Consider the following 26,639-nt stretch of genomic DNA (forward strand, 5'->3'; position numbering starts at 1 on the left):
TCTTGACAACAGTATCTTAGGTGCCTGTCATTTTCCAGCTGGGAGGGACCCAAGACACCAAGCTGCGGACCTATTATTAAAACCTATTTGGAGTTGCAGATATTTTAAAGAATTGTCCAAATGTGATGCCCCCTCACTCCCGAAGAACGCACATACAAAAGTTCAGCTGCCATAAACAGCAGGGTCCTACTGTATAGCACAGGGAACTATATTCAATAACTTGTCATAACTGCTAATGAAAAAGAGTATGTATATATATGTAACTGAATCATTATGTTGTACACCAGAAACTTAACACAACATTGTTATTCAACTATACTTCAATTAGAAAAAAAGTTTAGCTGCCATTTCAGGGGGTTTACACCCTCCAAGTCTATGTACACATCCCCTCCTGGCTGCACATTTGAATCACCTGGGGGCTTCTACAAAATTCCTGGGTCCAGACGTTACACACAGAGACTCTGATCTAAATGGTCCAGGGTAGGATCTGGGCATCAGAATTTTTTATAAAACTCTCTAGGGGGTTCTAACACAGCCAAGACTGAGAGTCATTGCCCTAGGGACTGTCAGATTGTCCTCACACCCTCTGATTAAGAACCTCAGCCTTGGACAGTCAGTGCCTGTATGGAGAGGCGTGTAGGAACGCACCTGCTGGGGCGGTAGTAGGGAACGGGGCAGACGCCATGCATGGATTTATCGTTTTGCCCACTGCGTTTAAAATCCTTTCCTTCTTTCCTCACCCCTTGAGGGGTGCTTCCTTGGTGTAACACTTAAAATAATTTTAGCACATCGCATGGGAAGGGAGCCCGGTTGCCTTGATGTGCTTCTGTCATTTCAAGGAGCTCAGTAAAAATTTAGTTTCAGTCTTCATTCAATGCAACTTCCGCAGAGAGGTCTTATGTTGCAAACCCGAGTTCTCTTTTCATCTGGTCACCCCTGGGGAATTTGTGTATTTGAAATTCAAACAATATTTGGGCAAAAAGCATTTCTCATTATATGCGGTGGAGAAGGCCAGTGAGAGGAAAGCATTGGGAAATGATTGAGTGACATTTCTATTTGCTGGTTTGACTTTTCCACCAGGGGCCGCCGTGCTTTGGGGCTGCCAGAGAAACTCAGCTTCCTGGTCTGGACTGGAAATGCCAGGCCCCTGGAAAAAATAATTTGGAGGAGAAAAATATGAGTGGGCTAGAAACGGATTTGAAGAGTCAATGTGACCTCATGCTGATGTCGTTGGTAAGATACAGAATTCTGTGTTTCACATAAGTTCTCCCTAGGAAAGAGATTGTTCTACACTCAAGGTTGAAGGGAACTCGGAGACCATCTGCCGCTACCTTTTTTTGGTAGGCAGATCCCCTCTCTAATGTTTACACTGACACTGGTCAAGCATTTAAATGGATTCACACCTTGATTCGCTCCTTTGTGGACCCTCAACAATGTCGCATGCTTGGCAAGGTGTGTAGGGGAATTTAGAGACTGATTGATGGGTAATACCTTCCCTTAAGTAACTTATAGTATCCTGAGGACCAGAACAGCTAAAAAGCCAGGGAGACAAGATAAATGCTGGGAGGGCAGGGAGCTGGGCGAGGGGATGGGTGTTGGAGGAGGGGCAGGTGGGAAGAATGTTAACCTTGACTGAGAGTCCATTAGAAGCCAGACCCTTTTCCCAACTTACTTCTTTGCATCATTACAACAACTCTTGAAAATCAGCACTGTTATCATCCTCACCCCCTCTTTACAGACAAGGAAACCGATGCTCAGAGAGGTGAATTTGCTCTCCCAAGGTGACAGAGCCATGAAGGAGAATAAATATTTTAACCCCATATATCCCAGGCCAATCCTTTTGCCGTTGTAACGGTCTGCTTTCCCAAGAGGAGTTCAAAAAAGGGCAAAGGCTGACTTTTGGCTGGGCTGGGGGGCGAGAAGGAAGGGATTTGGGTAGGCAAAAATTGGTGACAGAAGGTACACTGAGGACAAAATTTCCCCAGCTCAACAATGGGGAAGAAAAAGTAACAGCTTGGACTGGAATGTGAGGGTTGAGAACGAGAGTAGGACGGTAGGTTAGGACAGGATTTTGAAGGCGCAGAAGCTAAGAAGGTAGATTTGGGGTCGTAAAGATACGAGAGGACCTGAAAAGTTTTTGAGGCGAGAAGGAGTCTAATGTGATCACTGTTACAGTTTATTTTATTTTTTAATTTTTAATTTTTAATTGTTTTGCAGAGGGGAGGTAATTAGGTTTATTTATTTATTTACTTTTTTCAGTGGAGGTGCTGGGGACTGAACCTAGGACCCCGTGCATGCTAAGCGTGCGCTCCACCACTGAGCTGTCCCCTCCCTCTGCTACTCTTGATTTAGGAGTTAGAGAAGAGAGTTTTGAACCCTGGCTACGTTTCCTAGCTACGCAATTTGGGGCAGATTATTTAAGCTTTCTGTGCCTCAGTTCCTTCATCTGTAAAATGGGAGCGCTGAATAGTACTTCTGTCCCGGAGTTGCGGTAAGGACCACATGAGTCATGTCCTTGGAAGGCTTAGAATAAGGCCGGGCACATAAGTTCTTCGTAAATGCTGGCTGTAACTGTTACCCTTTGGGAATGTAACTCTGATGATGGTGTATGTAGCAGGGATGGAGGGGGGAGAGAGGGAAGGCTTGGATGTTAGCTAGGAGGATGTTGTAACAGCTGGGCAAGAGGGTCTAAGGGTTTCCCCTTGACTGGTACCCAGGGAATGTAGCCAAACACGGGGAGGCGGAGTCAGCGTTACTATGCTTCTGATTGGCGGTGGGGCCTCACTCAGGAGTCCCCGGAGATGACTCTTAGCTGGGAGAAAATCTTCAGTCCTGGACCTCAGGGCACTGGGAGAAGCTGCAAGTGAGGAGGGGAAGACGACTAGAGTGAGAAGCAACCCCAGAGCCAAAAGAGACCTGGGGGGAGGGGGAAGTCTAGCCCTGCCCCTGGCTGGTTTCTACGTGGCATTTCTGAGTCCTTGTCCCCCAGCCCTGGGTCCTGGGAAGCTCCGTCCTTATGCTCCCTCCGAGCCCTTCATGAGCCCCCCACTTGCCCTTGGTAGCTGCTTCCCCAAATGGTCAGGGCCTGGGGGTCCTGGGCCCCTGTCAAAGCAGGCCATGTTTCCTGCTGCTGCCTTGGGGAGGCTGGGCGTGAGGGATGGGTGGACCTCATGCCCAGGCTGCTCTGACCTGGAGGGAGAGGGAAGGATTTGGGGGATGGTGGTAGGTAGCAGCAGTTCCCCTTGGGAGGGGAAAACTGATGAGTGACCAGCTCTGGGGCTTTCGGAGGTTCCCTGCTGCCACAAGAATCCCTTGATGGGGATCCAGTGCCTTTCTCTATTGCCCACGCCTGTCTTGATAATGGCATCGTGAGGGGTGTGGGTACCAGCTCACCTCCTGCAAGGGCTGCTGAGGGAGGCTGGAGGGCCTCTGGTAGGTAGAGGGGCTCAGCCTGGACCCCCCACCTCCCAGCCCTCCATCCTCCATTCAATCCCATCCTGCCTCTGGGCATCAGGGATTCAGACAAAAGGAGGCTTGCACTGGAAGGGGGGAGTCCTATAACAAAATTACCAGCCTGCTGTCAACCAGGCGCTCTGCCTCGCGGAACAGACTCCAGACAGGTTGCAGCGTGTCAGGCCTGGGCCTGCCCGGGCTTGGCAGGGGGTCCTGTGGGCAGACAGAGTCAATTACCCAGAAAGGTTCCACTTAACTTCCCCTGCTGTTTGCAGACCCTGCCCCGGCCTCTGCAGCCTTGCTGGCCTCGGCCAAAGCACCATCAGCCTGTGCTGGAGCCAGCTGCCTGCCAGCTCTGTCCTAGAACATGTCCCATGCCACTGGCTTCAGGAGTCCAGCCTCCTGGCCGCACTGGCTCTTGGCCAGTGGATTTTCACTTCTCCCCCTGCAGACCTCGCAAGGTCCTCAGGTGGGAGGGACACCAAGGGGCTGCCTCCTCTTGTGTCCCTCTTGTGAGGCAGAAGCATCCCCCATGTCCTCATCCACCTCAGTCACCTGTCCTAGTCCAGAGGGTAGTGACAGTCTGGGCTCTGGAGTCAGACAGACATGGGTTGGACGCTGGGATCAGCCACGCACTGCTGTGTGACCTGGCACGTTGATGTAACCTCTTTAAAACTACAGTTCCACCGTCTGTGAGATGAAAATAATAATAAAATATATCTCATAGGATTACCATGAGAATCAGAGAGATAGTGGGCGTGAAGTACTGTAAGTGCCGGCCCAGGATGACTGCTCCCCAACATTCTTCCCTTCCTCACCCATGACCCCCCTCCGCTCCCCCGTCCTCCCCTGCTCCCCGCCCCAACCCCCGCCCTCCTCTTCCTCCTACTTATTCATTTAAGATCGTCAGTCATCAGGAAGTTGGTGTTTTGGTTCCTCCTTTTTGCTATAGAAACCTGAAGGGGGAGAAAACCTAACTTCTAGTCCAGCCTTAATTGTCAGTTCTCTGCATATAGAACTGAGCCTACACCACCACAAATACTAACCTCCAACTGGTTAATGCTCATTGAGCAAGGTCAAGGACTTTTGGGTTATTTTAGTTCCTAAGCGTCACGGGTTTTCCACCTGCTTAGCCACTGAAGTTTTGTCTTTCACAGACATTTCCTTCCTGTGCACCCCCTCCACCTGCACAGTCATCTTCCACATCATTGCCGTTGGTCAGAAACATTCAAAAGATGCAGTTTAGAGCTTTTGCAGCTATAATGCTGTCATGGGATTTCAGCTTTCAACATGCACCCTAAGATGAAAGGCAGGACCCTGTCGTTTGGTCATCAAGTCATTCAACAAACACTCACTGAGAGCTTATTATGTGCCTGGGAGCTCAGACACCTCAACCCTTCAAGAAGTGAGCAGCCCACTGGGGAGGTAGATAAGTAAACAGATGATTAGAATCGAGCATGCTATATGCTACAACAGGAGTGGGGTAATGTGACTGAAGAAGAGGGCTTGGAGAGGCTTCTGGGACTAGATAGAAGCTACATTCTACAGCTCGAGTACAGCTGGGCTGGAAACATGGACAGCTGCACTGTCCCTCCAGCTCTGAGGAGGAGCATGGTACCTGAAGATGGAAGTATCTTGCTTCTCACTGGGCTCCAGTCCAGCCACCAGCCATCTTTCTCCATTTGGACTTCTGTTGCAATCTGCTCACAAGGTCTCCTCTCCGAGGGGCCACGCATGGCTGCAGCCTCTCAGGCATGGGGCAGTCTCCCCCATTCATCTCCTCTGCCACGCAGGTGGGTGAGTGAGGTGGGCCTGACAGATTCTGTGAGCAGTGACTGCACCCTAGCACTGCCCTAATTGTGCTAGACAGAGCTGTTTAAATACCACCAGCCAGAATATTACTCAAATTAAAAATGAGGCCTTAAATGTCATTATTTGTGTCATTATTAATAGCCCCTAATTGTGTTCTCTAATCATCATGAAATTATGTTAGTATTAATATTCACGTCAAAGCTGCCTAGGGAACTTGGAAGATTTAAAAAAAAAATTATACCATATGTCAGTTCCCACGAATGTGAAGCAAGTGCTGGTCTTAGTGCCATAGTTCCGGCTGGAGATGGGACGGTGGTCTCTGTGGCTGGGGACCGGGATAGCCCCCGATTGCCAAGGTCCTCTGAATTCCCGCCCCCTGAGTCACTGACTCTTGGACCCCATCATTTCACAAGACCCTTGGAAGCATGAGTGGGACCTGTTCTCACCAAAGGCTCCACGAGTCTCCTTCTAGCTGCTCTCATTTGGTGAGGAGATTGGAGTCTGCTCAGACTGGGATGTGTTTGGTGCCCTGGGACACGACACTTCTCCTCCCCCTGCAGCTTTGAGACCTGCCTGTGTCTAGACACCATAATAAGAAACACGTGGCGAGCACGCCTGTCCTCACTCTCCATCTACTCAGAGACTCCGCCTCTGAGCATTTGGGATTCCGTCCCAACTGCCCTTCGTGGCTTGGGGAAGTCGTGACGTGATGCCAAAAAAAAAAAAAAAAAAAAGTTTCAGTCTCCCAGAGAAATTTGTTGTATTCTGTAACATGGAAAGAACTTCTGGAAAATGTACTTAGAGATTCAGCTTTTAAAAACATATACACATAGTAGTTTGTATCTGCTAATCCCAAACTCCTAATGTACACCCCCCCCCCCCCGCCGCCTTTCCCTTTCGGTCATCGTAAGTTTGCCTTCTATGTTGGTAAGTCTCTTTCTGTTTTCTAAATAAGTCAGAACTGTACACAGTTGCTTGTGATAACCTAGAATGAAAGAGAAGTATGAAAAAGAATATACATCTGTTTAACTGAATCACTCTGCTGTACAACAGAAACTAACCCAACATTGTTAAGTCAACTATACTTCAATTTAAAATAAAAAGTACGTACAGAGTGACCATGAAATCTGGAAATGGGTGAATCTATGTCCTCAAGGCGATCCTGGTCCTGTAAGGAATAATACAGAATTAGCTGTGTTTCCGGTTTATGGATAACCCTGGACTTGGCCCCGGGCTAAGCTTGCCGGGACTTCTTTGGGGGAAACACTGACCCCCAGGATTAGGATGGGCTCCCTCTGGAAGCTTGTCTTTTCTCATCAGAGGCACCAGGAGGGAGCACCTCCGTCTCCTCTCAGCCCATGGGATTCGAGTTCTGCCTCCCCTGCAGGCTGACACCAGGTGTAAGAGGTGGGGCGGTGGCGGTGACGGTGACGAGGCAGGCGCTGTTGCCAATTAGAGTTTCCCTCCCCGTGGGGATGTGGGGGGCGAGCGCCCTGGGACCCCCAGAGGCATCAGCCTCCTGCTGGTATCACTCACTGGCTCCTCTTCATCGTTTCTACAACATTCCTTTAGGCTGCCTGCTCGCCGCCTCAGTCATCCGCTAATGGGGTCCACGTGACCGCAATGTGTCAGACAAATCTGGGCCAACCGCTTCACTCTCTTCCCCGAGCCCTTGGAATTCTCTGGAACTGAGACTATTCAAATGCCTTTCTTGGTGAAACAGCAGGCTTCCAACCCCACCCCCCCCCTAAATATTATGACTTGAGTTAAATATAACCCAGAGCATGAACATACTGGCACAACACGGGCGGGGCGTGGAGAAGCCGGGGACTGAGCAGCTTGCAGACATGGTCACACTCTCTGTCACCCCCGGGGGTGGCAGGGCGTCCACAGGCCCCGTGGCCACTCAGGCAGGGAGCCCACACGCCCACACGGAGGCCTGGAGCTTTAGCCTGGCTGGGTCTTCAGTCTGCGGGTTTCTGCACGTGTTCTGTTTTTTTCTAATCCATGGGGTGTGACTTAAAGGGTCAGGGAGGATGTGTCTTAGCTGTGGTGTGGAAAGGGTGGCTTGCCTGCTTTTTCAGATGTGAAGGGAGAATGAGAGCAGGACGGGGACACTCAGGTGGCCTCAGCTGCGGCCGGCATGCTGATGTGGGTTTCCAAGCCAGAGGGCACACATGCCCGCTTTGGTCACTGGACTGCCTTTAAAGATAATCTAGCAAGAGAAGCCTTGATCTGCGGAGAGGAAGGTGGGCAGAGGCATGTTTGGGACCATGAGCCAGGTCCTCCGGCCCCTCTCCCGGTTCCCCTCATGCAGAAGTGTGTGATGAAAACTCAGTGGGTAATAGATAAGCAAAAGGGTTTCTGAAAGTCGGACTCTCTGAATTCCAAACCCAATGATTACAGTAATTGTTAGCCTAGGGCTGGATTTGAACCAGTGAACCCAGAATAGAAGAGTTGAATAGGCCTCCTCTCAGAGCCATTCTGCCACCGAGTTACCCGGCAACAGCCACGTGGCTGTGTCCATTTCTCCTCTGCTTGGGGCCAAACAGCAAACAGTCAGGCTAGTCCAGAAGACCATCTATATGGACATCTTCTTGGTGTGACGAATACTTACACACGTAGGAGGATTTATAGCGTCTGTAACACGCTTCTACTTAAACTGCCACCTCTGATCCCCATATGATAAGTAGGGCAGGTGTAATTACCCCCCAGTGTCCAGATGAGAAAATTGAGCCTCACCACAGGTGTTGGCCCACAGCTATACAGCTTATAAATGACAGAGTGGAGTTGACCCCAAGTTTTCTGGTTGCCGGGGCTACATTTGGAATAGTCCCCTCCCATCGGGTACACTGGTCTGCACCCCTCCAACCCCGACTCAGACAGAGGTAGCTTGGGAATTCCGAGAAAAGCCAAGAGGCTGGCTAGATCATGAATTCTGTAAAGGTGGCAGCAACAATATTATTAAGCTCTCTGCCCTTCCCCAAAGCTTTTCTCTTCTTGAGTCATATCTCTGGTGTGCATGAGAGTGGTCCAGAGGGATGTGTGGGCAGGTGTGAAAGGAAGGTGGTGACAAAGAGTTTCCCCTTTCACGGTCTTAGCTTTTGTTCTCTGTGGCCCTTCCTGGAAGACGAGTCAGCAGAAAGATGTCCCCTTCTGAATCTGAAAACAAAGCACAGAGTACCTCCTCCCCATCATTCTCCCAACCCCTCCTCAAAAAGGCAAATCCCGAGATGCGTTCTTTGAGAGAGAGCTTGCGGGGAGGGAGGGGGTTCCAACCTCCCTTGGTGCTTCCTGTGAGGGTCTGAGGAAGAGGCAAGAGCCATAGGAAGGAGAGGCACCCCGGAACTCCCACCTGAGCTGCCCACCTGCCTCTTGCTGGAGGAAAACAGGCAGAAAGCCGGGTTGGTGGGCCTCTCCAGACACGTGATTCTGCCCCATCTTCCGTCCTGAGACCCACTGTCCAGCTTTCCACTTCCGTGCCCCCCTAATCCTCCCTACACCCCCATCTGCCGCTCCACAAAGCCCCTGTTAGAAGTTGACGAAGCTGACTGGCTGCTTAATGTGCTACAGGTGTTGTTGCTAGGCAACCACCCCACTCTGCAGCGCAGGCTCTGTCAGCCCGGCTCAAACCCCTGGTAGCACTTAACCCCGTAACTGCTTAACGCGAACGCTAATTGCCCAGGCCCACCGAGCAGCACACTCGTCCGCCGTAATCAAGGAGCGGGCGGGTGGATTCTCCCCACCTTCAGGACCTCAACCAGCACTTCTCACCGCTGAGCCCTGGACCCGGCCACCGCAAGCACACTGTGGAGGCCTTTTGTTTACCAGTGTCTGTTCCTCCTTTCCGGCGGCACCGTCGGATACTGGATGTAGTGTTGGCCACCTCCCTCCACTGGACTGGATTCTCCCTGAGTCAGCCGAGCGCCTTGACTGCTCTCTGGTCTCCAGGAAAGAGGTTGCAGGCTTGTTTCTGCATTTTAAACGATGTACAGATTAACCCTCAACCTCAGTTAGGAATGAAATTCATTCTTCGATGTCAGTTTTGCTGGGGAGGACCACCAATTTTGGACAATTCTTCCAACCCTGATTGTTTCCCCGCAATCCTGTTTTGGACTTTGCTGTCACCATCCTTTAGCTGGACCAGGAAGCTCTAAACATGCACAGATAGCTACTTAGCACATAGTTCAGACTCCAGCAGAATAGACCTGTTCCTGAGTTGGCCTCCCCCTTTCAGACTGTGATCACACTGCCCAACTCAGGACAGGCCCTCAGCAACCGTTGTCACATGCATGACCCCAACCAGGTTTCACTTCTCTCTTCTAAACCACAGGGTTAGGTTGCCAGCAATGGGCGAGCCATTAAGAGCCAGAGCAGATGCCCCGTTCTTCCTACCTCCTTCTCATGAGACTGAACTCTGCCGATAAACCAGATTATAGGAGATGCCCACGTGGTGCCGAATCATCTTTCTGCTGATGGGGTACCGGATGGGGAAGGGTAGGTCTAGGCCTGCAGGATCATAGAAGTGGAAATTCCCACCCATTCCCGAAAGCCAGCTTCTCCCAGACCAGCTGGGCACCTCCCACGATGCCAGAACTCTGGGAGGAGGTGGACCATCACTTAACCCTTCCCTTCCTGGCAGTTACCTAATTATTCAGGGGCGCGGGAGCAGAGAGAGAACGTACTTCCGTCGAACTAAAATTTATGCTCATTCTTTATTTAGGAGCAAGTGTTTCAATCCCAGAGTCCTACCTCAAAGTAAGCATCGTGCCCCCCCGCGGGTGGAACATGTCGGGCAGTGCTCTCCTGCCTAAGTGCATGCTCCCATCTAACCCTTACCACAGCTCCAGGCCCTGGACGTGATGATTTCCAGCCCACATGTAAAAAACTGAGGTTCAGAGAGGTGAGGGAACTTACCCCAGTTTGCACAGTAGTAAGGGCATTCTAAACTACACTGCATCCTGGGAGATTTGAAAACCACCGTTCAGAGAGGTTAAGTGACTTGCCTGAGATGCCACAGCCAGTGAATGGTGGGATTTGACTTCTCATTGGCCTGCCTCTAAAGGCCTTTTCATGTTTTGTCCTTCCCATCGCATCATTTTTGGGAATTCTTCCTCCAGGACCTGTGCGGATGGAGCCCCCACCGTGTGAGAAGTCCATGTGTCCCACAAGGAGGAGGAGTGGCTTCCAGGGAGCAGCAGAGGCTGAATCCTGAACAGGCTGTACCCTGAAGTGAGGGGCTCTGTGCGCTGCTTTCCCTTCCTGGGAAGGGACCACACTGGGGAGAGAGAGGGAGGGAGAAAGAGAGGGAGGAGGAGGAGGAGGAGGAGGAGGAAAAGGAGAGAAGGAGGGGAGGGGGAGAGGGAGAAGGTGGAAGAGGAAGAGGGGGAGGAGGAGGAGGGAAAGGGAGGGAAGGAGGGAAAGAGACAGAGAGAGGAAGCTAGAAAGAGAAAGACACGCGCGCACACACCCGCACGCACCCACCCACACCCAGACGTCTTGTGCCTCCAGCCCCACGGCCCTCAGCTTCCCTCCCTCATCTTGGGTCAGCAAAGCCTTGGCTTCAGACTCAGCCACTTGTTGCCAGCTGGTGGCATCCAGAGTTGGGAGTGCCAGTTCGGTCACAGGTGACAGCACTGGAAACATCATCGTGGCCATGGCTCCTTCCCAGTAGACCCAGTGGGTCCTGGAAAGCCCCAGTTGGGGAATTAAATGGGGGCAAAGAGAGATGGCATAGGATGGGTCCGAGTGGGGAGGGGAGGGCGAAGGGCTCGCCCCATGAGTTTAACACTTTCATGCAAGTGGTTTCTCAATAAAGTATTAATAATGTTCCTATAATTGATACTTCAGGGCAATAACCTCTGACAAAATGGCCCTGATTAGCAGATAATTGAGTGTGTTGGATTGTGTCCTGAGAGAGCTGAACGCCAGGCAAGGCCCATTAGCCCGTCGTAATGACCCCTTTTGTCAGGTATTAGTGTCATTAAGAGCCTGCTCTCTGAAATCAGTCCCTTTATTTAACTCTTTTCCCTAATTATATGGATCATTTTACAAATCAAAGCAAATGTTTGCATACAGCCCCGTCATGCAGTGGAGCGAGGCTGGAGGAGCAGGTTGGGGGAGCAGGCTGGAGATTTGTGAGTGGAGAGTCCTTGGGAGGAGGGTACTTGTGGTCCCTGGGAGATTTCCAGAGGACATAGGCCCTTAGGAGAGCATCCCATGAGAAGATGGTGCGGCCCGTGGGCTCAGGTGCCTGCGAGAGGAAATATCTGGAGAGGGGGTGACCTGCCAGGAGAGTTTGCAGGCCATCCACAGGTCACCACCTGTGCCCCTGAATCCATCTTGGCAGAACATGGGGCCTCCTGGCCTCAGATCGGCTGAATCCTTGACACAGAGAGCTCCAGGGTGCAATAGGTTGGTACCTGAGCCCAGCCACGGGGCCCCCAGAAGACACAGGACACCTGAGCTAATCATCTGGGTTTTGCCCAGAGCTGACTCACATGTGCATCAGGAAGCAGGAGCCTCTGGGAATGGCGGGAGAGGATAAGTTGGGCCCAAGTCTGCCCGCTCTCGGAAAATGTGACCACGGTGGCCACATGTCTGTGCTTAGAGCTGGCAGCTAGGTAAGCGGCAGGTGCTCCTGGGACTCCCAGGGACTCGGGGCCTGATCAGCCCCCAGGCCACACACAGAAGTTGACACAACAGGAAACTCAAGGGACAGAATGCTGCTTCTGACCTGTTCTCCCTCGCGCCTTCTCACTCATTAAAAAGTAGAGACCGTTTCCCATTTATTTGAATCCGCTCGCTGCCTGACGCCTTTCCCACCCTCCCAGCTCTGCACAAAGCTTTTCATCCCAGGGCAGGTTCACGTGTGGGTGAATCAGAAAGAGGGCTCAGTCTCTAGAATGAATTGCTTAGAGATGAGGGACTGATAGCTTGTTGGCAGCTAAGAAGGGCATATTTTTATATATATACCAAAGATGAAGCTGAAAGAATATCATCTATTACAGGAAAGGCCCAGAGGTTGCTGAGCTGGGGATAATTTATTTATTGGCAAAATGATGGGTGAATTTCCCGAGAAGAGTTAGGACCTGCTCTGGATCCTGGAGGTGGAGGGTCTGGACGGTAGGCATCTCCTGTTCCTGCCCCATTTCTGCAAAGTGAAGGCCCCCCGACTTTGCTTCCCCTTGTTTGAATCACAGAGGAGCCTGTGCTCCCGTGATCTGCGTTGGGCCTGGTGAATTTCCCAGCATTGGCCTTGGGTGGAGAGCTGCCAGCCGTGCAGAGAAACTGCCAGGGTTTCTGCCGAAGAAGCAGAATTCTGGTGGTAGAGTGTGACATTCCCCTCTCAAAAATAATACCTTTCATTTAAGGTAGGAGAGGAGGGTTGACATCCTGTGAAAATATGATTTTCAACCCTGTTCTGCTTGGGGCAGACTTTTTCTGCAGGGCCTCGTTGCTGAAGCAGGAAACGGAGGGCCCGAAGCTGCAGGGGGAAGTGATGGTCTGAGGGATGTTCTGCTACAGAGCACTCCTCTGAGAGCAGAACCGGATGTATGGGAATCCAACTTTCTGGCTGCAGCTCCCTCGGGGGCCCAGTTCTGCTCCAACCCCAAGGAATGCTGCTCCCAGGGATAAAGTACGCACCTGACCAACTGGAATATAGAGAAGAGAGTGGCATTATGTCTGTTTAGACATGTAAATTAACACATATGTTATGTTACAGCGATTTCTAAGCAGTAACTTAGAATTCTATGTTTATTCCATCAGTAGGCATTTCTTCAACATTATATTGCCAAGGCCCTGAAGTGGGCCCTGGGTATATGCAGATAAATGGGGCATGGAAGCTACTCTCAAGTAGCTCACAGTCTCCTGCGTGTGTGGTGGTGGAGGGGGGGATGTGGGTGTACACAGGTTAGATCAATCCAGGGTACTGATGCTCGGATAGAAATGTGGGCTGGGCATTAGAGGAATGCACAAGGGCAATAAGCAGCTCCCTCTGGCTGGGAGAGCAGGGGAAGGCTTTCCTGAAGATGTAATACTTACGCTGAGATTTGAGAGTCTGTTAGGTAAACGGAGGAAATAACGTGCCATCACAACAAAGAACAGCTACAATTTATTAGGGATTCTGGTATAATAATCATAATACCCAATCTTATGGAGCAGTTACTATATGGCAAAACGCTTTGCATAATTTATCTCATTTGATCCTCACAGCAACCCTAGAAGGCAGGGATTATTGACACTCCCTCTTCACACTGGAAGAAATGGAATTTTCAAGGCAATTTACAGAGATTAAATACTCTGTTGGGGTCGCATGAGTCTTAACTGTTGGAAATCAAGATTTTAACCCAGACGTCTGAAGCCAGAGCACAAGCTTTTTTTTTTTAATCCACTGTCCTGACTTCCTAAGCAATGTGCAAATGTTAATGCATTTAATCCTCACGTGGCCCAGAGAAGCAAGCATCCTCCTCCTCGTTTTCGGGTGAGAGAACTGGGAGCAGGAGCTGGCGGCCCGCAGTGTGAGGAGGTAACACAGGCAGAGCATGTTGCGGAAACTTTCAGAGGCAGCTTGTGCGGCTTCCTGTAGGTCCTCATTCCTACCACCCTGGCTCTTCAGAACAGTAGCTCTAAGTGTCAACTTCTTTGTGGTTAAAGTGTAGAGTTTGGGGCAAGAGGTAAAAGAAAGAAAGCATTGATGTTAGGTCGAATAATGGCTCTCCAAGAATATCCATGTCCTAGTCCTTGGAACCTGTGGATAAGCTAGGCAAAGGGGTTGCAGGGGAAATTAAGGTTGCTAATCAGCTGAGCTTGAGATGGGAAATTATCCTCATTTGTCTGGATGGGCCCAATGAAATCACAAGGGTCCTTCTAAGTGGGAGAGGAAGGCAAAAGAGAGAGAAGCAGAGAGAAGGCAGTGTGAGAAGGACTTGACCTGGTTTTGACAGTGGGGGAACGGGGCCATGAGCCAAAGAATGCAAGTGGCCTCTAGAAGCTGGAAAAGACAAGGAGATAGGTTCTCCCCTAGAGCCCCCGGGAAAAAATGCAGCCCTGCCAACATCTTTCTAGCTCCATGAGACCCATTTTGGACTTCTGAACTCCAGAAACTAGAAGACGGTAAGTTTGTGCTGTTTTAAGTCACTACATTTGTGGCTACTGGTTGTTGCAGCAGTAGAGTTGGAAAGCAGAATGGGTCAGCTTCTGAAAGACTTTGCACATGAGACTAACGAGTTCAGTTATTAATCAATTAAAAAAATAAATGGATAAAGGGACCACAACCCTGCTGAATCTGTCTGTGACCCAGAGCAGTTCCGCCTTAGAGATGCCATGCAAATCCCCTCAGGAGCCAAGCTCAGCCAGCCCATTCTAAGGGGTCAAGATTTGCAAGATCTTTGGAGAACTCAGAAACAGAAGGTCATTGGCCACGTCCACATCAACAGGGAGCGAGGGGAGCGGGAGACGGTAAGCCAGTTCTGCTGCAGTCTGAATCTGCTGATCATGGAACGTCTATCCTGCGGCAAGTAGTTATTTTTTCATTAGATTATTCATCTAACCATTGTTGACTGTTGATGTATTATACGCCAGATACTGTGTGCGGGAGATACAGTGGTGAATGAAGATGTACTCCACCGTGGCTGTCATAGAGTTTATGGTTCTGTGGGAGTCAGATGTTAAAAAGTCAAAGTAGACATGTAATTACAAACTGTCATGAGTGCTATAAAACAAAAGAGCAGGGTGTGAAGAGATAACACAGCAGGAGGACCTCGTTTCCATTGGGGGTTTCATGGAAGGTCCCTTGGGAGATGGACCCATGCATAGGAAGGGCTGTGCAGGGTAAAAAGTGTGGAGAGAGGATTCCAAAGAATGGGAGCAGCATGTCTGAAGAACTTTGTCTTGTAAGAGTGTGGTGCAGGCAAGGGCTTCAAAGAAGGTGCGTGATGTCGGTGCCTGAGGGGAAGCGTGGCAGAGGATGCTGCTGGAGACGGACGCCAGGCTGGATTGTGGGGATGTTGTGCACAACCCTGAGCTCTGCGGGCAGCCTCTGAGGGGGGAGAAGGAGTGGCCTGTCTGCATGGCACTGTGTAAAGACGTTCCCGAAGGAGATGAGACGACATAGGGAGAATAGAAGGGAAGCTACGGCAGAAGTTGAGGCAAGAGCGGATGGTGGCTTAGCCAGAAGTGACAGTGCTGGTGACAACTGGGTCAGTTTAACGTGATTTTGAAGACAGACTCATCCAGGCTTGGCTATAGATTGGATAGAGGAAGGAAAGGGCAGGAACGGGAACAGTTTCCAGATTCCCGGCAGAGGTGATCACGTGGATGAAATGAGACAGGTTCAGGGAGGAGAGAAATTGCAATGAGGGGAGACCTCCAAGGGGTTTGTTCTGAATATGTTAAATGGAAGAAGCTTTTGAGATACCTTTTAAAAGATGTCAGGTAAGCAGTTAGAGAGACAAGACTGGAGCTCAGAAGTGAGGCTGAGGTCCGGGCTGAGGAGTCCATTTGGGAAGTCCCAGGAGAGAGATACCAGAGCCCGGGGAACAGATGAGCCCCGAGTGAAAACAGATAAGGTCTCAAGACTGAGGCTGGAGAAACCCCCACATTTCATGCTTACTGTTGCCAATACTGTGATCTCAGCAAATACACCATTTGCTCCCCAATCTTTCCCATCCCCTCACAGCTAAGTAAGGCCATAAGATTTGTTCTAGTCAAAGAAATATGAGTGGGAATGAGAGGGAAAAGCCCAAAGATGACTTTCCAGCCTTTCGCTTCTCTTCCTACAGAGATAAGATGGTGGCTTCTTTATCGCCTGGTCCCTGAGTGACTGTGTGGAGCAGATCCTGCAGAGATGTCTTGGCTATAAAGCATGAGATAGTAATAAATACTTGTTACATTAAGCTACTGAGATCTCGATGTGGTTTGTTACTGCAGCCGGTCCTATCCTATCCTTTGTGATAAAGTCCGTTAAAGAGACAGCATAACATCGTGACCAACAGCGTACATAGATCAGGACCCAAACTGTTGAAATCTCGTCTTTTGCAATTGTAGCTAAGTAAGCTGGGGGAAAGTTTCTCTCTGTTTTGGTTTTCTCATCTAGAAAATTGGGGGCAGAGTATCCATTTCATAGGATTGTTTTGAGGATTAAAGTAGGTAAACGTTCAAAGTGCTTAGAATTGTACAAATAATAAGAGAGTCAATAATATCTGCTCAAGAAAGAGAGACTGCAAAAAGCAAGAGGGCTAGGAGGGGAACCAGGGGAATGTGACATCACAGGATGCGAAATAGGAGATTCTAGAGTATGTTTGAGGAATGATGGGAAAGTTCCAGTGGGGAGGGGAAATGGAAAATCTGAGAGTGAGGGGACCTCATCAGTGCAACAAGTCCCTGAAGTGTTTTGAGTCAGTGAGACCCGGAACACAGGGAGAGGGACTGGCCTCCCCCGCTGGGACAGCACAGGGAGAAAGGGACGGATGCTCATGCAGGGAGGGTGCTGGGTTTGTGGTCAGGAAGAAGGGGCAGGGCTCTTCTGTAAGTGTGGAAGTGCAGAGAACCGGAATGCCTGCTCCTGCCGTCGGGAGGCTCCGAGTGAGGGGAAGTGGGAGGGAGGTCCTCAGGATGGAGGCTGAACGGAGCCCTGCTGCCCGTGGAGCATGAGCACCCACTTGGAGTACCTGCCGCAAATCCGGATCTGAACCTTATCCATTAAATCAGACACAAGATCCCTCTGTCACCACTAGGAAGATCCGGGAAGCGGTTGTCTAACAGGACAGAGTTCAGCCTGGGGCACTTCAGCGGTGTCTGGCCTTCAGTTTGCATTTTTAAGCAGGTTTCCCCTCTTTGCTTGACATAAGCTCTCCTTTCCAGCCAAATTGTTCTGTTCAGTGTCTCTTGAGCTCTTACTGGATCTTTCTGACGAGATCTCCTGCTTTATGGGATTCTATGCACCTGGGATGTTTTCTGCACCCCTCTTCTCTTAATTAAACCCAAATCATCCTTTTAAGCTCAACTCAAGCTCAAGACTTTGGTGAAGCCTCTCCATTCCTTCATCCCACAGTCAGCACCCTGTCCCACCATTCCTACAGTGCCTGGTGCATCCTTCCTCCTGTTGTGAGTAACAGGGTCATGGGCATCACCCTCGGGGGGCTGCTGTGCTGTGCTCCATGTGAAGGGGTTCCCCGGTTTGCACCCGAAGAGCCACAGGTGTGCCCTGGATGTATCTCCTCAAGAAAAGTGGGAATTTCTTCAAGCGAGAAGAGGTGTCTTGCCTTAGACATCTGTACGTCTCCCATGATGCCTTGTTCCTAATAGGTGCTCATTAAATACTGGGTGATGGATTTGCTACAGTTAGTAGGTGTGAGAAAGACTCAAAGATGGGGATGTCAAGCCTCCACCTGGATTTATTCTCTAACTGGCAGTGTTTTCCTTAAGCTTTGAGCCTTGGTCACAGCATCTTCAATTTGAGAGAGGAACAGCTCCATCCTCACTTCGCCCGCCCCCAGGAGGGGACCAGAAAAGGATTCTTGCCTACAGGGTGTGTGGTGATATTGGGCAGAAAGGCCTGAGATGATGGGAGATGTTATCAGTGCTAATAAATTTCTCGTATGTTCGTCAGAACTTGCTAATTGCCAGCAAATCATGATAATGGGGAGGCAGTCCCAGGCAGGAGAAGAAACATGTTAGTTCAAGGTCAGGGGCAAGATGTGGGTCTCTCTGGCTGTCAGGCTTAAATCTTCACTTCTCTCCTGGTCTCCCCTCCTAGATGCTCCTAGGAGCGCTATGTAGGCGTGCAGTTTAAAATAACACTGGCTTTGTTTGGCTTTGAATGAAGGACCCTGGAGGCGAATGGCAAGCGTGCCCACTTGGAGCTAGCTTGTCTGGAGCCCCGTGTCGTCTCCAGTTGTCTGCGTACATGCAAGTGAGCTGGGGGAAGCCGTCCAGATCTTCTGCAGCTTAGCCTTGACCTTCGGGGATGCTCAAGGTCACCCGATGCAAGGAGCACTCTAGGAGGCAGGCTACTGCTGGGGACAAAACCAAATCAGGCACGGATCTGAACATGAGTTAAGACTTGGTGTCCACCACTCCTGTCCTGTACTTCCATTCCCGCTCCTGCTGTTGCCTCCCCACCCCCTCCCCCGCCCCCTTCACCACCCAGAGCCATCGTTCTCCAGAGGTGGAATCCTGTTTCAAGAGAACAAGGGGAGAGGTCCTCAGTGACAGAGAGGAAGAAGGAAAGCTCAGAGGAGGCGCTCCATGACTGTGTTGAAAGGAACTGAAGAAGCACTGGGGCTGGACTCCAATGACAGAGGCTCTGGCTGGTTCCTTTAGCAGATACGTGGCTCTCAGGAAGGAGCTCCTTAAGAAAGGGGTGAAAGGAATTGCTGGTTGGGAGTTGCCAAATCACTCTGTCAGGTCATTTGAAGAGAGAATTTCTTCCTTCTACAGGGATCCCACTTAGAGTGAGAAGGGCCAGGGTGCAAGGTTCCCCGCCCCGTCTGGCCCCGGTCCTTCCCTCGCTGATGGCTTCATAGCCTGCCTCACTGCGCTGCCTTCTTGCCCTGCGTGCGCCTGCCTCCCCCTGAGCGCCTCCTGGAGTTCAGCAGCTCGTCTCCTACATTTTTGTCTGTTGTGGCAAACAGGGCTCTGACAGGTAGGGTCCTTCCTCTCCAGGAAGACTGCCGTGTCCACTGCGAGGCTGCCTCTGTCCTGCTTAGAGGGTCCTGAACGTGAATCAGAACTGGGTCTTAGGGACACTGTGACTGCATCCTGGGCTGTGGCCGATGAGGGACCTGCTCAGACTCAGGATGTGGAGGAAAGCACTTTTTGACTCAAGGATGGAAACTGATTAACTTTCTGTCCTTGATCCCTTAACTGGAAGGTAAGAGAGAATGCGGGAACTGGCCTTTTCTAAGAAGGTGCTCCGGGGAACCCTCTCCCAGCGTCAGAGAACTAGAGTTCACCTGGAGCTTGGAATTCAGTTTTCCCAACAGTGAGGGGCCTTGGGGGGGAGGGTGTCTCTGGGACCTTCTAGCCCATGCTTTTCCCTGATTTGCTGTCCCTGCTGATCCTGGAGACTGAAATGTGTTTTGACAACAGACATCTTTTGTGTCGTGACTATAGGGGTGATTTGTGGGTACCCTGACTTTGCCTCTCCCACTGGCAGCCAGAAGAATGATGCCAACAGCAGAGAGGACACGAGGGAAGGAAAGAAGGGGCTAATGGGTGTGTCAAAGTCAGGCTGGGAGTCTGTTTTCCCCAGTCCTCCCACAAATGACCTTATTTATTATGGAAAAGGTTTAACATGCAAGGAGAGACAGCCCTATGGATGGATACCTGTCCAGAGCACCTGGGGTGGTGGATTGCTGGAGGTAGGGTGGGGAGGGAGCAGAGAGGGAGGAGGGGAGAGTATTTAGAAGATGATCTGGCTTAAGAAGGGGCTCTGAAGCATCTGCGCTTTTGTTAACCATGGAACATGCGTGTCTAATCCCAATTAACTTCTGCCACCATCTCCAATCTCGGCCTCTCTGTTCACGCCAGTGACAAGACTTTAGCTGCAGGAGAAGGGGCTGGAAAGACCTCACGTTACCTAGGTGGGAAGGACCAGATGGGCCCTGCCTGACAGGGCACCGGGGGTGGTGGAGACAAGGTAGAGACAGTAGCTGGGTTGTTACTCAAGGTCTTGCCTGGCCTTTAGCCCTTCCCAGTTCAAGTCTACCTGGGGAATCAGGGAGAATCATTTAAGCCTCGGCCCTTAGCCTTTTAGAGGGACCCTACTAACATTCCTGGAAGTGGAACCCCCCGACAAGCTGTCTGTTTATCAACCGGAAAGCTACACAGGATTGAGTTTTCATGTGCGTCCTGTGAAGGGATGTCCCAGGGCCTCTTCTCTGGGCCTCAGTTTCCTCTGCTGAACCAGGAAAGAATTTGAGTAGGTGATCTACCACGGCGCTGTCCAAGATGGTAGCCACCGGTGACACGTGGCTATTTGAATTGAAATGAATTGAAATGAAATGGAATTAAAAATTCAGCTTGTCAGTCGCATTAGCCTCATTCCAAATGCTCAGTAGCCACAGGTGGCGACTGGCTACTGTTTTCAGACTGCGGAGATGGAGAACGTGGCTCTCACTGCAAAAAATTTTGAGTGGGCAGCGTTCATTCATAAAGTTTCGGCAATCCTTCCGTTGTGTTATTCTGTAATTGTCTGCTATCAAGAGTCCAGCAGAATAGTTCCTTTGCCCCCCTGAGTTCCCTTCCCACCAGCTGCTGTCACCTGCCACCACTTACACAGTACACAACACATAGCCATGCACACACGCATGCACACACACCACAGAGCATGCACACATTGCATTCTTCCATCAGGGCAGTGTGGAGAAATTTGCTAGCCTGACTTGAGAATAACCAACAAGTTGGGTGTGCCCTTGACTTCTTGTTACATTTTAGGGACTTTCTTTGTGATGTAATTATTCATTGTACACACGTTTCCTGAATGCCTACTCCCCGTCGGGGCTGTTCAGAGCATGAGCGGAGTGTGGTCTTTGGGGGTGATCCTTCATTACACCGAATTCCTTTGCAGTAGAGGAGGCATCACCATCACGAGCATCAGCAAACCTCGAAGTGTCCACCCCTGGTCTTGCCCCGGAAGGGCTGGTGTCCCACAAACAGCCTTCACTTTACAAACACTCGATTTAAACGGATGAGGGTTGGGAGGAGTTAAGGAGGATGCACTGCGATTAGTACTTGATTGGATGCGTGAGCAGCATGTTACAGGGACAGAGGAGAGAGAGTCACAGCCCCTCTGGGCCCCAATTTCCCCAGGTGGATGGCAGACAGGCCTGGCCGACTCTGAGGTTGCCTCGTGGCTGAGACCCTCTGCTCAGGAGTTGAGATGTCTGAGTGCTCTTTGGAGGAAAACGCTCACTGTGTGCAAAATTCAGGTTGCACAGATTTCTCTCAATTTCCCCACAGTGCTGCCCTTTATTCTTTGAAATCCTGAGGAGGCCTGGAGGCTCCTTCCCTCCCCCCACAGCCTCCCTCCTTTCGGGCTGCACGGCCCCAGCCCAGTTCTTGTCATATTTCCTACTGGATCGGGTGTTTAATTAAAATCATAATTAAAATTGATCTCCTCATTAGCATGCACCTGCTCTGCCTCTCACATCCTTGCGTTCCATTACCCACTGAAGATGTCAGGACTGACAGGCGAGAGCCAGACCCCAGGCCAGCCCTGCCTGCTGAGGTTGGCCGATGACAACATCTGGACAGAGGGCTTTGGGGGAGAAGCTGCATTCGCAGCAGAACCACAAACAATTAGCGCCAGGTGGGCATTCTGGGGAGAGGCCTGGCCGCGTGGAGGCCCGCGGGCAGCTGGCTACATCGGTGGTCCTCCTGGAAGGACACCCACCCCTGCCAGCCTCCACCGTCCCACCCTGACCTTGTGCTTGTACACACATATGTCCCACCCACATAAACACCCCTCAGGTGGTCTGTGTGTGACAAGCCAACAAACCCCTTGCCCAGGAGAGAGAGTCTGGGGGGTGAAGCGGAGAGGATTCTGGTTCCCAGGGGTGAATCTCAATTGTGTGCCCAAGGATCCTCCCACAGGGCTGTGACGATGGCCATCAGGACTGCCCTCCAGGGGGCCCCAGTGAGAGTGAGGCCAGCGATAGGGGTCAGGGGAGAGGAGCTGGCCTGACCCTCCCAGCTTGAGGTGTCCTGCAAAGAAATTCCGGGCTGTGAGGCGTGAGTGTGCAGGGCCGGGCTAGGAACCCTGTTGGGTACCTGACTTCCTGCCTGGCCCCTCTCACCCATGGAAGGGGAGGGCGGCCCAGGACGAGAAAGCCAACAGGGCATCCATCAAGTCTTGGGCACTTCAGAGTGCAGCTCGTAAACGCGACAAGACCAGGGGATTTCTTCTTTTTTAAAATTATTTTTAACTGAGGTAAAGAACACATAACACAAAATTTACCATCTTAACTGTTTCTAAGTGGACAGTTCAGTAGCGTCAAATACATTCACATTGCTGTGCAACCGAACTCCAGAACTTTTTCATCTTGTGAAGCTGATGCTCTGTCTCCCCCTCTCCCCCCAGCCCCTGGCAACCACCGTTCTACTTCCTGTCTCTAGAAGTTGACCCCTTTAGGGGCCTCATGTAAGTATAATCATGGAGCTTTTGACTTTTTGTGACTGATTTAATAATATCCTCAAGGGTCATACATGTTGTAACACGGATTAGAATGTCCTTCCTTTTTAAGACTGAGTAAGATTCCATTGTATGTAAGTACCACACCGCATTTATCCATCCATCCACAGATGGATGGACACTTGGGTTGCTTCCACCTCTTGGCTGTTGTGAATAATGCCGCTTTGATCGTCCATGTGCAAATATGTCTTCAAGATTCTGCTTTCCATTCTTTTGGATAGATACCCAGAAGAGGAACTGCCGGATCATATGGTAATTCTATTTTAAAATTTTGAGGAACCGCCATACTGTGTTTTACAGGGGCTGTACCATTTTACATTCGCACCAGCAAGGCACGAGGGTTCCAATTTCTCCCCATCTTCATCAACACTCATTTTCTGGTTTTGTTTGTTTGTTTGTTTTAAGCAAAAGCCATCCTAATGGGTGTAAAGAGATTTCTCATTGTGGTTTTGATTTGCATTTCCCTAATGATTAGTGATGCTGAGCATCTTTTCATGTGCTTATTGGCCATTTGTATTTCCTCTTTGAAGAAACATCTATTCAAGTTCTTTGCCCATTTTTTAATCAGGTTATTTGCTGTTTTGTTGTTGAGAGGGCAGGGCATTTTATCTGTCTTGCTCATGGCTGTGTTCCTGGCATCTGAAACAGAACCTGGCATATAGTGTGCGCTCAGTTCACTTATTAAACACTTGTTGAATTAGTGAATACTTCACACTTGCAGAAACCAACGAATGAGATGGGATTCTTCCAAAGGGGTGGCGAGGCTATGGATATGATATGAGATGTGACGTCTCACTTGCTCCGCCTTTTTGCAGGTGCTGTGCAGTTCTTGAATTGAAGGCTAGGTCAAATAGACCTCACATTCAAGGGAGTTTTGACCAAGGTGGACATCCCATTAGTGAAGGAAATTTAGGCTTTGGGTTTGGACCTCAATTCATATCCCAGAGCGCTGTTACTTACTTACCGGCTCTGTGGCTCTGGGCAAATTACCTCTCTAAGCCTCAGTTTGCAAATATGGAAAATGGGACTAATAATGCCTACCCAATAGGGTGGTCACAAGGAAGACATAAAGTCACAACGTCCTGTAGCTGATCATTCTCTTTCTTGTTCTTCTTCCTCGTGATTCTAAAAATCTGACTATACCATCCTACACATTGTCCCTTCTGTTAAGCACATGGTATCTGTTGATCACCTTCTCTGTATGAGATGCTGCACTTAGGAGCGAGGAGGCTCAGAGGTATGTAAGGCATGGGCCCTACTCTTGCAACAAGGCTGGGAGCCGGAGGCGGAGTGGAGGGGTGGCAGGTGAATCTGAGGCCAGAAGAGGAGGGAACATATGGCTGAAATAGCCCTGAGCTGGCTTTGCAGGAAGGGTAGGGTCTAGAAAGACCAAGAGAGTGCCCTGAAGTGGGGAGGGCATGGCTTGACCATCAGGTTCCTGTCTTTGGACCTCCTCCCACCTCCTGGAGGCCACCGAGAGGGTGTGAGGGGCGGGGCGTGGTGTGTGGGAAAGCTTGGTGAAAATTGGTGCTGGCTGGCTGGGCTGCAGAAGGAGGAAGGAAATTATCCAAGGAAGCAAAGCCTCCTCCCGGTGAGAAAGTTCTTCCTCTGGACTACTTAAATTCCTTCTGCTGGAATTGAAGTTTGTTTTCTCTCCTGCAGTCTTTGGGGGATGGAAAGACTTGCTAATGACCTTCCCCCATTACCCGACATTGATCTGTGGGAGGGGAGCTCCGCCATCGCTGGTCTGCCTGCCTTTCCCTGGGTGCATCCCTCTGGATGTACTAACAAGGGCTTAACCAGAGATGAGTAAGTGCCAAGGCATTTTTCACTTACAGCACTTCTCCAATATTCCTCCCCCGTCGCCTCCCCGCCCTTCTATCTCCCCTGTCCCTGTCCTTGGGGGCTCCGGGCAGAGGTCACCCTCCTGGGGGAGCCGATTCCCCCAGTCCTGCCCAGGTGGGTTCACCTCTGCTCCTCCCTGGGAGCTGCCAGCAGGCAGCTTGTGAGCCCTGGGAAGTCAGGTCAAACGCAGACGATGTAGGAGCAAGAACCAGGGGGAGGCGGCGTGTCCACCAGGGAGGTGATTAGCTCTGCGGCGCCTCTAAGAATAATCTGTGAGGCTAACAAACAGCACGGAGGAGGCGGCGCGAGCGGGCCGCGCGGGCTGTCTCTGTCCTTGTTAAGGTCAGGCGAGAAGGGAGACCTTGTTAATTGCAGCCTTATCCTGATGCCGACCGGCTCTCAGCCGCAGGGCCACGAGGAGCGAAGCCAAGGCTTAGTGGGGAGATTTGGAGCAGCTGAAGGTTGCTGGGCTCGGGTTTCCTCCCAACCCTGGGGACACAGCTTGTGAGAAAGCCCTGGGATTCAAAAACTCAGCTCATGCATCGGTAAGTGTTGGCCGGCTGCCATGTGTGCTATAGAACCTTCAAAGGAGTCCTGAATTTCGTTTTTTGAAAGGTGTGGGTTGAACCAACCAAGATGAGTCTCCATCTATCCCATCAGAGGATACCCCTGACACACACACACACACGCACACGCACACGCTTACACTCATGCACACTTGGTTCTGAGCCCTCCTGTGTTAGATGCTCTATAAATATCCATCGCACTGAAATAAACTTGAAATGGACCCAGAGTGAATGGGTGTGGCTGTTCTCCCTCTGGCTTCCTTGCCTCCTTTGCTGCTTGACCCTGTAGCTGCCTGGAAAGGAGGACGACACAGAGTGAGGTGGGAGGACCTACCTCGGGAAGGGGGTGCCTGAGGCCATGAGGGGCAGCAGCAAAGGCAAAACAGGGCGTGGGCTGGCAGCCAGGGGCTGGGAGAGCATAGACAGAACTCTAAACCCAGACTTCAGGCAAAGGCAGGATGGGAGCCTGGCCACAGCAAGAGCCCCGGTTCGCACCACCCAGAGCACGCCCAGGCCAAGCCCCAGGAGCCTGGGGAAGAACAGGAGCCTGGAAGACTGAGTCGGGAGATGATTTGCCAAATATCAATGCAGGAAAATCTTAAAAAGTGCGGTTTTCTGAGGCTGGCCTCTGACAGAGAATAAGTGGCTCTTACCCCAGTGGATTATAACTTAAAAACCTCAAAAAATCTCCTGGAAATAAGACGTTTTATGGAGGATGCTGGAGAGAAGGGGGTAGAATTTCCTCCCTGTTGGATGGAAATCTGTCTTACGCAAAGATCTCCCAGTCTAACCATCCCCCATAATGGGGCAGTGCATGGGGACTAGAGCCCTGACTGTGAATGGCCTCATCTTCTGCAGTTGTGAGAATTGGCCTCACTCCCCTCTCTCCCTGGTCGCCCCTCCCCTCTCCTCTGCAGACCCCATTACCCCCTGCAGTGGCCTGGAACCCAGGTGTCCCCAGGCACCCACACCTGACACCCACTAAGATCTGATCTGTGGCGGCAGGACTAGTGGTGGTGCAATTAGATGATAAGGACAATTACGACGAAGGAATGGATGACCACATGTTAGGTTCTTGTGAAGTGCCAGGGCCCTGGACTAGGTGATTCATGATGCAGTATTTCATGTAATCCTTCTAACAATCTCACGAAGGATCATTTAGTCGTTTTAGAAGATCTGATTTATGGAAGAGAAAACTGAGGCTCAGAGAGGTCACCCAGCTCTCCCTGGGTCACTCACATAGCAAGTTGCTATACTGGATTCAAACTCTGAAGGGAATGGAGGCAAAACTCGCGGGGGGGCCCCCCTCTCCTGTTGTCATAAGGGCTCAGGGCCCCCACCCCCATCCCCCTCCCCTGCCTCCATCCCGTCTGAATTGGCCCGAAGCCGGGTTTCTTCACCTCAGTGGACACCTCAAATGGACCCTCCATCAGTGCTTAGACATGGCCTTTGTGTCTTACGAAACTTATGAATAGAGATGTTGGAGGAGGTGACTCGAATCCCTCAATCCCCTTTGTTGATGGGGAGGACAAGTTAAGACAAATTCGAAAAGTATTTTCTTCGAGAATGGCAGCCTGAGGCCCCCTGTTCTCTCCTACAATTGGTCCCTGAAGTGAGAGCCCCAGGGAGAAGTCTCTCTGGGGTGTTCCATCGGCAGGAAGTCTCGCCCACAGGGCAGCCTGGGATGCAAGTCCCTTCAGGACTTTTCTCATCTTTCCCAGCCTCCTGGCCGGCTGGCCCTGCCCCGAGGTCCTGAGTCATCATCA

The 26,639-nt window shown here is 50.8% G+C and overlaps 3 long non-coding RNA genes across 7 annotated transcripts in view; 1 reads left to right on the forward strand and 2 right to left on the reverse strand.

Annotated features, from left to right (window-relative positions):
* The window catches only part of LOC135319905 (uncharacterized), a 170,348-nt gene that overhangs the window by 5,884 nt on the left and 137,825 nt on the right, over nt 1-26,639 (forward strand). Inside the window, exons 2-4 of one of the 4 annotated variants that reach the window (XR_010378914.1) lie at nt 1,081-1,233; nt 10,386-10,497; nt 16,050-16,062. This is a non-coding gene — a long non-coding RNA (uncharacterized LOC135319905). Of the gene's footprint in view, nt 1-1,080; nt 1,234-10,385; nt 10,557-14,608; nt 18,089-26,639 lie in introns of those variants that run through there. The other 3 variants (XR_010378913.1, XR_010378912.1, XR_010378911.1) reach the window with 3 other exon arrangements.
* Nucleotides 1,805-4,318, reverse strand: LOC135319906 (uncharacterized). The gene is made up of 3 exons (XR_010378915.1): nt 4,009-4,318; nt 3,571-3,666; nt 1,805-2,857 (listed from the first exon to the last, which is right to left on the reverse strand). It is a non-coding gene; the product is annotated as an uncharacterized LOC135319906 (long non-coding RNA).
* Nucleotides 4,341-9,490, reverse strand: LOC116150207 (uncharacterized). Of its 2 annotated transcripts, XR_010378910.1 has the most exons (4): nt 7,060-9,490; nt 6,802-6,959; nt 6,377-6,433; nt 4,341-6,250 (listed from the first exon to the last, which is right to left on the reverse strand). It is a non-coding gene; the product is annotated as an uncharacterized LOC116150207 (long non-coding RNA). The 2 variants fall into 2 exon arrangements; XR_004133912.2 differs by having other exon boundaries at nt 6,802-9,490.

The sequence above is a fragment of the Camelus dromedarius genome, chromosome 34, assembly GCF_036321535.1.
Source record: "Camelus dromedarius isolate mCamDro1 chromosome 34, mCamDro1.pat, whole genome shotgun sequence".
Classification (NCBI taxonomy): Eukaryota; Metazoa; Chordata; class Mammalia; order Artiodactyla; family Camelidae; genus Camelus; species Camelus dromedarius.